Genomic DNA, 7,500 nt, shown 5'->3' with positions numbered 1-7,500 from the left:
TGGTGTTTTCTGGAAACATGGCTATCATGAAAAGTTATTGACAGCTTTTTATGCGGTAGCACGAATTTGCCGTTGCGACCTGCATTTTGCTGAATCAAAATAAATGCCTTGAAAAGTTTAAAAACACTTCATGGAAGTGTTGTGTTGGGTTCTTTTACAAGTCAAGCCTGCTGCTTTGAGTTCACAGGGAGCCATGCTCACTGTACATAGTCTGCTCTCTAGCGGTAAAAAATTTAACTACAATGCTGTGGATGTCACCACATAATATAGCTTTCAAACTCGTGTTATAGTTTCAATGTCGGAGTTTAAATTAGGCTTGCTGTTTCCGGATGCCATTCGTGATGGGTGTTGTAAAAAATAGCTTCTTAAACGATTGAAGTGCACATAAGAAAACGAAAAAGCTTACAGCACCTGGTATTCCCAGGCGGTCTCCCATCCAAGTACTAACCAGGCCCGACCCTGCTTAGCTTCCGAGATCGGACGAGATCGGGCGTTCTCAGGGTAGTATGGCCGTAAGCCGTGAGGTGACCCAACATTTTGCATTTTATAGACACAATCGCCCCTGAAACTAGCGAGCGAGCCAATGAAGCCTTCAAAACTGCTTCGGCACATGGAGACCAAGCATCCTGCATTAAAAGACAAACCTTAACCACTTCGGGTTTCATTGTCTCCGATTACGCCTGGATGGGACCGGCTCGTTTCTGAGAAACAAGCTCGGTGCTCCCAATAATTCAACGTAATGGTGACTTTTATTTTTATGTGGTTTATATTTGTTTTTATGCCAGTCGTATCATTTTATTTAATCGTATTTACCGTATTTGCCGGTGTACAGGTCGACTCGGTGTATAAGTCGACCCCCTAAAATTCGACGGAAATTTACGATTTTATGATATATCCTTTGTATAAGTCGAGCTCAATTGTTGCATTATATTAAACTTCAAAATTCAATATGCGAAATTTATTGACGAAATGTGTTCAAATTCTGGGAGGCCGTGCGCATGCTGCTGTTTATAAGCACCGCGGAGGAGATCGCGGCCGGCGAGCTCGCGCACGCCGCCCGGCACCAACGGGAGGCCGGAAATAGCTCCAAGCCGAGCGGATCGGCACTTTATAAGCACCGCGGAGGAGATCGCGGCGCCTCATTGGACTTCCAGCGGCCGGCGAGCTCGCGCACCCGCCCGGCACATCCGGGAGGCCGTGCGCACGAGCCAAGTGGCCGAAAATAGCCCCCGCCGAGCGGATCGGCTGTTTATAAGCACCGCGGAGGTGGTCGCGGCGCCTCATTCGACTTCCAGCGGCCGGCGAGCTCGCGCACCCGCCCGGCACATCCGGGAGGCCGTGCGCACGAGCCAAGTGGCCGAAAATAGCCCCCGCCGAGCGGATCGGCTGTTTATAAGCACCGCGGAGGTGGTCGCGGGGCCTCATTCGACTTCCAGCGGCCGGCGAGCTCGCGCACCCGCCCGGCACATCCGGGAGGCCGTGCGCACGAGCCAAGTGGCCGAAAATAGCCCCCGCCGAGCGGATCGGCTGTTTATAAGCACCGCGGAGGTGGTCGCGGCGCCTCATTCGACTTCCAGCGGCCGGCGAGCTCGCGCACCCGCCCGGCACATCCGGGAGGCCGTGCGCACGAGCCAAGTGGCCGAAAGTAGCCCCGCCGAGCGGATCGGCTGTTTATAAGCACCGCGGAGGTGGTCGCTGCGCCTCATTCGACTTCCAGCGGCCGGCGAGCCCGCGCACCCGCCCGGCACATCCGGGAGGCCGTGCGCACGAGCCAAGTGGACGAAAATAGCCCCCGCCGAGCGGATCGGCTGTTTGTAAGCACCGCGGAGGTGGTCGCGGCGCCTCATTCGACTTCCAGCGGCCGGCGAGCTCGCGCACCCGCCCGGCACATCCGGGAGGCCGTGCGCACGAATCAAGTGGCCAAAAATAGCCCCCGCCGAGCGGATCGGCTGTTTATAAGCACCGCGGAGGTGGTCGCGGCGCCTCATTCGACTTCCAGCGGCCGGCGAGCTCGCGCACCCGCCCGGCACATCCGGGAGGCCGTGCGCACGAGCCAAGTGGCAGAAAATAGCCCCCGCCGAGCGGATCGGCTGTTTATAAGCACCGCGGAGGTGGTCGCGGCGCCTCATTCGACTTCCAGCGGCCGGCGAGCTCGCGCACCCGCCCGGCACATCCGAGAGGCCGTGCGCACGAGCCAAGTGGACGAAAATAGCCCCGCCGAGCGGATCGGCTGTTTATAAGCACCGCGGAGGTGGTCGCGGCGCCTCATTCGACTTCCAGCGGCCGGCGAGCCCGCGCACCCGCCCGGCACATCCGGGAGGCCGTGCGCACGAGCCAAGTGGCCGAAAATAGCCCCCGCCGAGCGGATCGGCTGTTTATAAGCACCGCGGAGGTGGTCGCGGCGCCTCATTCGACTTCCAGCGGCCGGCGAGCTCGCGCACCCGCCCGGCACATCCGGGAGGCCGTGCGCACGAGCCAAGTGGCCGAAAATAGCCCCCGCCGAGCGGATCGGCTGTTTATAAGCACCGCGGAGGTGGTCGCGGCGCCTCATTCGACTTCCAGCGGCCGGCGAGCTCGCGCACCCGCCCGGCACATCCGGGAGGCCGTGCGCACGAGCCAAGTGGCCGAAAATAGCCGGCGCCGAGCGGATCGGCTGATTATAAGCACCGCGGAGGTGGTCGCGGCGCCTCATTCGACTTCCAGCGGCCGGCGAGCTCGCGCACCCGCCCGGCACATCCGGGAGGCCGTGCGCACGAGCCAAGTGGCCGAAAATAGCCCCGCCGAGCGGATCGGCTGTTTATAAGCACCGCGGAGGTGGTCGCGGCGCCTCATTCGACTTCCAGCGGCCGGCGAGCCCGCGCACCCGCCCGGCACATCCGGGAGGCCGTGCGCACGAGCCAAGTGGCCGAAAATAGCCCCCGCCGAGCGGATCGGCTGTTTATAAGCACCGCGGAGGTGGTCGCGGCGCCTCATTCGACTTCCAGCGGCCGGCGAGCTCGCGCACCCGCCCGGCACATCCGGGAGGCCGTGCGCACGAGCCAAGTGGCCGAAAATAGCCCCCGCCGAGCGGATCGGCTGTTTATAAGCACCGCGGAGGTGGTCGCGGCGCCTCATTCGACTTCCAGCGGCCGGCGAGCTCGCGCACCCGCCCGGCACATCCGGGAGGCCGTGCGCACGAGCCAAGTGGACGAAAATAGCCCCCGCCGAGCGGATCGGCTGTTTATAAGCACCGCGGAGGTGGTCGCGGCGCCTCATTCGACTTCCAGCGGCCGGCGAGCTCGCGCACCCGCCCGGCACATCCGGGAGGCCGTGCGCACGAGCCAAGTGGCCGAAAATAGCCCCCGCCGAGCGGATCGGCTGTTTATAAGCACCGCGGAGGTGGTCGCGGCGCCTCATTCGACTTCCAGCGGCCGGCGAGCTCGCGCACCCGCCCGGCACATCCGGGAGGCCGTGCGCACGAGCCAAGTGGCCGAAAATAGCCCCCGCCGAGCGGATCGGCTGTTTATAAGCACCGCGGAGGTGGTCGCGGCGCCTCATTCGACTTCAAGCGGCCGGCGAGCTCGCGCACCCGCCCGGCACATCCGGGAGGCCGTGCGCACGAGCCAAGTGGCCGAAAATAGCCCCCGCCGAGCGGATCGGCTGTTTATAAGCACCGCGGAGGTGGTCGCGGCGCCTCATTCGACTTCCAGCGGCCAGCGAGCTCGCGCACCCGCCCGGCACATCCGGGAGGCCGTGCGCACGAGCCAAGTGGCCGAAAATAGCCCCCGCCGAGCGGATCGGCTGTTTATAAGCACCGCGGAGGTGGTCGCGGCGCCTCATTCGACTTCAAGCGGCCGGCGAGCTCGCGCACCCGCCCGGCACATCCGGGAGGCCGTGCGCACGAGCCAAGTGGCCGAAAATAGCCCCCGCCGAGCGGATCGGCTGTTTATAAGCACCGCGGAGGTGGTCGCGGCGCCTCATTCGACTTCCAGCGGCCGGCGAGCCCGCGCACCCGCCTGGCACATCCGGGAGGCCGTGCGCACGAGCCAAGTGGCCGAAAATAGCCCCCGCCGAGCGGATCGGCTGTTTATAAGCACCGCGGGGGTGGTTGCGGCGCCTCATTGGACTTCCAGCGGCCGGCGAGCTCGCGCACCCGCCCGGCACATCCGGGAGGCCGTGCGCACGAGCCAAGTGGCCGAAAATAGCCCCCGCCGAGCGGATCGGCTGTTTATAAGCACCGCGGAGGTGGTCGCGGCGCCTCATTCGACTTCCAGCGGCAGGCGAGCCCGCGCACCCGCCCGGCACATCCGGGAGGCCGTGCGCACGAGCCAAGTGGCCGAAAATAGCCCCCGCCGAGCGGATCGGCTGTTTATAAGCACCGCGGAGGTGGCCGCGGCGCCTCATTCGACTTCCAGCGGCCGGCGAGCTCGCGCACCCGCCCGGCACATCCGGGAGGCCGTGCGCACGAGCCAAGTGGCCGAAAATAGCCCCCGCCGAGCGGATCGGCTGTTTATAAGCACCGCGGAGGTGGTCGCGGCGCCTCATTCGACTTCCAGCGGCCGGCGAGCTCGCGCACCCGCCCGGCACATCCGGGAGGCCGTGCGCACGAGCCAAGTGGACGAAAATAGCCCCCGCCGAGCGGATCGGCTGTTTGTAAGCACCGCGGAGGTGGTCGCGGCGCCTCATTCGACTTCCAGCGGCCGGCGAGCTCGCGCACCCGCCCGGCACATCCGGGAGGCCGTGCGCACGAGCCAAGTGGCCGAAAATAGCCCCCGCCGAGCGGATCGGCTGTTTATAAGCACCGCGGAGGTGGTCGCGGCGCCTCATTCGACTTCCAGCGGCCGGCGAGCTCGCGCACCCGCCCGGCACATCCGGGAGGCCGTGCGCACGAGCCAAGTGGCCGAAAATAGCCCCGCCGAGCGGATCGGCTGTTTATAAGCACCGCGGAGGTGGTCGCGGCGCCTCATTCGACTTCCAGCGGCCGGCGAGCCCGCGCACCCGCCCGGCACATCCGGGAGGCCGTGCGCACGAGCCAAGTGGCCGAAAATAGCCCCCGCCGAGCGGATCGGCTGTTTATAAGCACCGCGGAGGTGGCCCCGGCGCCTCATTCGACTTCCAGCGGCCGGCGAGCTCGCGCACCCGCCCGGCACATCCGGGAGGCCGTGCGCACGAGCCAAGTGGCCGAAAATAGCCCCCGCCGAGCGGATCGGCTGTTTATAAGCACCGCGGAGGTGGTCGCGGCGCCTCATTCGACTTCCAGCGGCCGGCGAGCTCGCGCACCCGCCCGGCACATCCGGGAGGCCGTGCGCACGAGCCAAGTGGACGAAAATAGCCCCCGCCGAGCGGATCGGCTGTTTATAAGCACCGCGGAGGTGGTCGCGGCGCCTCATTCGACTTCCAGCGGCCGGCGAGCTCGCGCACCCGCCCGGCACATCCGGAAGGCCGTGCGCACGAGCCAAGTGGCCGAAAATAGCCCCCGCCGAGCGGATCGGCTGTTTATAAGCACCGCGGAGGTGGTCGCGGCGCCTCATTCGACTTCCAGCGGCCGGCGAGCTCGCGCACCCGCCCGGCACATCCGGGAGGCCGTGCGCACGAGCCAAGTGGCCGAAAATAGCCCCGCCGAGCGGATCGGCTGTTTATAAGCACCGCGGAGGTGGTCGCGGCGCCTCATTCGACTTCCAGCGGCCGGCGAGCCCGCGCACCCGCCCGGCACATCCGGGAGGCCGTGCGCACGAGCCAAGTGGCCGAAAATAGCCCCCGCCGAGCGGATCGGCTGTTTATAAGCACCGCGGAGGTGGCCCCGGCGCCTCATTCGACTTCCAGCGGCCGGCGAGCTCGCGCACCCGCCCGGCACATCCGGGAGGCCGTGCGCACGAGCCAAGTGGCCGAAAATAGCCCCCGCCGAGCGGATCGGCTGTTTATAAGCACCGCGGAGGTGGTCGCGGCGCCTCATTCGACTTCCAGCGGCCGGCGAGCTCGCGCACCCGCCCGGCACATCCGGGAGGCCGTGCGCACGAGCCAAGTGGACGAAAATAGCCCCCGCCGAGCGGATCGGCTGTTTATAAGCACCGCGGAGGTGGTCGCGGCGCCTCATTCGACTTCAAGCGGCCGGCGAGCCCGCGCACCCGCCTGGCACATCCGGGAGGCCGTGCGCACGAGCCAAGTGGCCGAAAATAGCCCCCGCCGAGCGGATCGGCTGTTTATAAGCACCGCGGGGGTGGTTGCGGCGCCTCATTCGACTTCCAGCGGCCGGCGAGCTCGCGCACCCGCCCGGCACATCCGGGAGGCCGTGCGCACGAGCCAAGTGGCCGAAAATAGCCCCCGCCGAGCGGATCGGCTGTTTATAAGCACCGCGGAGGTGGTCGCGGCGCCTCATTCGACTTCCAGCGGCAGGCGAGCCCGCGCACCCGCCCGGCACATCCGGGAGGCCGTGCGCACGAGCCAAGTGGCCGAAAATAGCCCCCGCCGAGCGGATCGGCTGTTTATAAGCACCGCGGAGGTGGCCGCGGCGCCTCACTCGACTTCCAGCGGCCGGCGAGCTCGCGCACCCGCCCGGCACATCCGGGAGGCCGTGCGCACGAGCCAAGTGGCCGAAAATAGCCCCCGCCGAGCGGATCGGCTGTTTATAAGCACCGCGGAGGTGGTCGCGGCGCCTCATTCGACTTCCAGCAGCCGGCGAGCTCGCGCACCCGCCCGGCACATCCGGGAGGCCGTGCGCACGAGCCAAGTGGACGAAAATAGCCCCCGCCGAGCGGATCGGCTGTTTGTAAGCACCGCGGAGGTGGTCGCGGCGCCTCATTCGACTTCCAGCGGCCGGCGAGCTCGCGCACCCGCCCGGCACATCCGGGAGGCCGTGCGCACGAGCCAAGTGGCCGAAAATAGCCCCCGCCGATCGGATCGGCTGTTTATAAGCACCGCGGAGGTGGTCGCGGCGCCTCATTCGACTTCCAGCGGCCGGCGAGCTCGCGCACCCGCCCGGCATATCCGGGAGGCCGTGCGCACGAGCCAAGTGGACGAAAATAGCCCCCGCCGAGCGGATCGGCTGTTTGTAAGCACCGCGGAGGTGGTCGCGGCGCCTCATTCGACTTCCAGCGGCCGGCGAGCTCGCGCACCCGCCCGGCACATCCGGGAGGCCGTGCGCACGAGCCAAGTGGCCGAAAATAGCCCCCGCCGAGCGGATCGGCTGTTTATAAGCACCGCGGAGGTGGTCGCGGCGCCTCATTCGACTTCCAGCGGCCGGCGAGCTCGCGCACCCGCCCGGCACATCCGGGAGGCCGTGCGCACGAGCCAAGTGGCCGAAAATAGCCCCCGCCGAGCGGATCGGCAGTTTATAAGCACCGCGGAGGTGGTCGCGGCGCCTCATTCGACTTCCAGCGGCCGGCGAGCTCGCGCACCCGCCCGGCACATCCGGGAGGCCGTGCGCACGAGCCAAGTGGCCGAAAATAGCCCCCGCCGAGCGGATCGGCTGTTTATAAGCACCGCGGAGGTGGTCGCGGCGCCTCATTCGACTTCAAGCGGCCG

At 66.2% G+C, this 7,500-nt stretch overlaps 1 non-coding gene across 1 annotated transcript; it reads right to left on the bottom strand.

The window, feature by feature from the left end:
- Positions 1-399: 399 nt before the first annotated feature.
- Positions 400-518, bottom strand: LOC125971649 (5S ribosomal RNA). Its single transcript, XR_007482495.1, has one exon. It is a non-coding gene; the product is annotated as a 5S ribosomal RNA (ribosomal RNA).
- Between the last annotated feature and the right edge of the window lie 6,982 nt (positions 519-7,500).

The sequence above is a fragment of the Syngnathus scovelli genome, unplaced genomic scaffold (assembly GCF_024217435.2).
Source record: "Syngnathus scovelli strain Florida unplaced genomic scaffold, RoL_Ssco_1.2 HiC_scaffold_61, whole genome shotgun sequence".
NCBI classification, from domain to species: Eukaryota; Metazoa; Chordata; class Actinopteri; order Syngnathiformes; family Syngnathidae; genus Syngnathus; species Syngnathus scovelli.
This window is presented reverse-complemented; position numbering and strand designations above follow the sequence as displayed.